Source organism: Cynoglossus semilaevis, chromosome W, assembly GCF_000523025.1.
Source record: "Cynoglossus semilaevis isolate Cse_v1.0 chromosome W, Cse_v1.0, whole genome shotgun sequence".
In the NCBI taxonomy this organism is placed as follows: Eukaryota; Metazoa; Chordata; class Actinopteri; order Pleuronectiformes; family Cynoglossidae; genus Cynoglossus; species Cynoglossus semilaevis.
Window position 1 is genome coordinate 16,250,500 of NC_024327.1, and position 3,836 is coordinate 16,254,335.

The following is a 3,836-nucleotide window of genomic DNA, read 5'->3' on the forward strand; positions in this document are numbered from 1 at the left end:
TCTATCATTGCAAACGAATCACTCTCTATGAACTAATCTTTCGCCGTGAACAAATCTTTCGCCGTGAACTAATCTTTTGCTGTGAACTAATCACTCTAAACGGATCATTCTCTGTGAACTAATCTTTCGCCTCGTTCTCGCAGATTCGTTTTATTTGTCACGTGAAAGAGCTCGGGTCTTTTTTGCGCTCATTCATCTTCACATTGTGGTGTGTTTTTATTTCTTAGCTTTTTACATGGTTTTAATTACTTATGGCATTTTGTGTACTTTGTAGACTTTGTCAGCGGAAGCAAACCATGTTGCCTTATTTAGTGTCGGAGAACCGCAGCCTTCTTTACAACGCCCACAATAGGGCTAAAGCGCCACCTGCTGTAAAACGAATGAAATGATTAGTTCAAGATTCGTTCACGACTCGTTCATTTTACTGTTCGAGAGTCAAAGATTCGAATCAATAAAAAGAGTCGGTCTTCCCATCACTAGAGGTTACTGATCGTGACGTATGTGGATTTACCGGAAGCAGTGGAATTATGGGAGTTAGAGTCCTTAAAAGGACTGTGGTAGTACCTACACCTCTTTCTTGCAGCCCTCGTTTCCTTGCGTACACAACACACACACACACACACACATGTAACCTTTGAATTTCCTGTCTTGTTCTCACTGCTTTGATGCAAAGGATGCACAGCTGTATCCTTCCACTAAACATTAGTTAGAAGTCAAACATCTGTTTCTTTCTACTTCTTATTCCCTTTGTTTCCTTTTCTTCTTCTACTTCTTTTTCCTCCTCCCTCTTCCCTTCCCCCCACTTCTCTTTGTGTTTTATACCATTTGGCTTCCTCTACTGGTTCATTATTATCTTCTTTCACTATTTACATCTTTCCTTTTTTTTCTTGCTACAGTATTTCAGAGCAGTTTCCCTTCTATCACAGTCTATTTTCTTGCTCTTTCATTGAGTCTTGTCTTTCCAGTGTAGAAGACCTGTGCAGCTTTTTAATGATTGTGTGAACTAAATTTATTATAATTTTAATTTTTTGTTATCTTTAACTGGGGAAATGGGAGCTTATTTATGTTATGTTTTTTGTTGTCTAACTTTGTTTAAGTAGTTGTTTAATTAGCTAGTACAGCTGTGTGTTGAGGACAAGCCCAAATAATGCATAAGTAAGTACATTGTATTTTTTAAATGTGTTTGTAGCCTCTACTGTAAGTACTCTATGGCCATGTTGGATTAAACATTTATAATTCACTCTTCGTGTTGGTATGTGATGAATGATGTTTGAGTCATTGACCAACAAGATGCAAAAGGTTTGTGATAAATCTTTCAAATTTTCAAAGCCTTGCCAGTGACATTCTGAGGATTATTTACTTAAATAGTATCAATGTTTTGATCATAAAGACCAGAATTGTTTTTTTTATATATATTTTTTTGTGTACTCTACTCTTCCTCATCCTCCATCCCATCACAGATGTCTCCAGGTTGTAAAAATGTTTCGGGGAAGGAGTTGCAGCTCCACAGACAGAGGCAAACTTATATTCCTGACAAGCCCAACTACTCCCTGAATTTATGGAGCATCATGAAGAACTGCATTGGCAAGGAGCTCGCCAAGATTCCTATGCCTGTAAGTGAATGTGGCCATAAGGCTCCTCGTCAACAATGTATGATGGTATCACTGTAAATTTACAGCAGTGGTTTATGTTCTTCTCTCTCTCTCTCTCTCTCTCTCTCCATTCAGGTCAACTTCAATGAGCCTCTGTCAATGCTGCAGCGTGGACCTTGAGTACCATGAGCTTCTGGACAAGGCGGCACGATGTGACTCCTCCCTGGAGCAGATGTGCCTGGTCGCTGCCTTCTCTGTATCTTCCTACTCCACCACGGTCCATTGCACAGCCAAGCCCTTCAATCCCCTCCTGGGCGAGACATACGAGCTCGATCGCCTTGAGGAGTTTGGCTACCGCTCGCTGTGTGAGCAGGTAACAGCAGCACCATCTGAAGATTCAAGTCCTTCCCTGTGTTCTTCTTTTTTAACCTCTTCGTCGTTTTCCTTTTCACCTCAGGTGAGCCATCACCCTCCCGCTGTTGCACATCACATGATTTCCCAACGAGGCCGGACTCTGTGGCAGGAAATCACAATTGCCAGCAAGTTTCGTGGCAAATACCTCTCCATTATGCCTCTAGGTAAGATACACACAGACACAGCACCAGGAATTCACTTTCACTGTCCATTTGTACACTATTTAATTAATTTTCCACCGTTTATTTACATCAGAAAGGTGTGGGAAACTACTAGTCTGTGCAGATCATGGGTTTTAAAGCTGCTGCATGTAAAAATATTACTCATAACAACAGACAGTCTGCAGCAGCAGTATTTTAATGAAAGCAACATTTTTTTCTAACTTTTGTACTCTCTCCCCTCAAGTACCATTCATCTGCACTTCCACTCCAGTGGGAACCACTATGTTTGGAGAAAGGTCACCTCCGCGGTACATAACATCATTGTGGGCAAGCTGTGGATTGACCAGGTCTGTATTTTGAAGCATTTCACACTGTTAACAACTCGCCTGCAAAACAGCTGCAAACTTACCGCTTCCCAGAAAACCCAATAGATATTTTGTTGTTCATCCTCTATGGTTAAATGTGCAGTAAATGGTCCATGACAGCACTGATTCTCCTCTGCAGTAGAGAACAAAGGCTTACAGCACATGAATAGGGCTCGGCACAGTCTCTGGGCTTTATCTCCAGCTTTGATCTCTGATAACACTATTTAATATCACTCTCATTTTTGTTGTGAGAAAGCTCACTTTTACAAAGGGAAGCTACAAAGTATGCTCACCATCTACCTGCCTCTGTGGAACTGTAGATATTTAAACTTATTTTTAGAGCAGCCACACTGGTCAAAGCAGTGTCCAGAAATTATACAAATGTTATCTTCCATCTGTGTGCTGCCTCCCAATCTTGAATGTTTTGGAGGTGAAATATCCTGTTGTAGAAGATGACTGAATAAATACATCATTATTTGTGCATCCCTCTGTTTGGGTCATTTGTTGTTTCTAACATGTTCTCCCAACTGTCTTTTTTATTCTCTGGTTACCATCATCAAATTTTAACTTCTTGGCAAAGAGTGTAACCTGAAATCAATGTTTCTGTCATTTTTACTCTCTCTCTCGCTCTCTCACAGTCTGGCGACATTGAGATTGTTAATCATAGGACAAAGGAGACTTGTCAACTCAAGTTCTCTCCCTACAGATATTTCTCCAGGGACGTTCCACGCAAGGTAAATGATTTCCATTTCACACTTTACTGAGGCCTGACCTTGGGCACTGTTTAACCCCATAAATACAGCTGCAGTTATTTTGTGTTGCTGCCTCCTGCTGGACGGTAGCAATATTTAGGTATCAACTGTAAGATTGGAGTCACTTTTAACCTTCCTCTTGTGTTAGCTTTCTAGTATCATCTCTTATGTTAATGGGTCGGTTTTGACCCGTCTATTAAATCAGCTATAAAATACACTAAAAACAACAAGGTATCATCCAATTTGTTTCTCATCTCATGGTTGTCTTGTTTGGCTTCCTTATCCATGAAACTATTGGCCTCTGGGCTTTTTCAGTCAGTATACCCCTCGATTTCAATTTAAAAAAATGGTAAAATGAACCTCAAGATAATCATATTAATAAATAAAAGGTTGTTATGTTTTAATTATTTTTTCATTTTAATATACATAACTAAAGTAACATCTATAGTGTTACGGGTCAATTTTGACCCATATATATTTTCACCAAGAAAAGGCAAAAAAAGTATTTTTTCAGCACTAGAACTACACTCATCTCTCCCAGACATCCCTGAT

The 3,836-nt window shown here is 39.8% G+C and overlaps 1 protein-coding gene and 1 pseudogene across 1 annotated transcript in view; one reads left to right on the top strand and one right to left on the bottom strand.

Moving 5' to 3' along the window:
• LOC103397289 (calmodulin-regulated spectrin-associated protein 1-B-like) overlaps positions 1-3,836 on the bottom strand; it is a 411,725-nt gene that overhangs the window by 339,456 nt on the left and 68,433 nt on the right. The window lies entirely within an intron of this gene.
• LOC112486349 (oxysterol-binding protein 1-like) lies at positions 459-3,644 on the top strand (annotated as a pseudogene).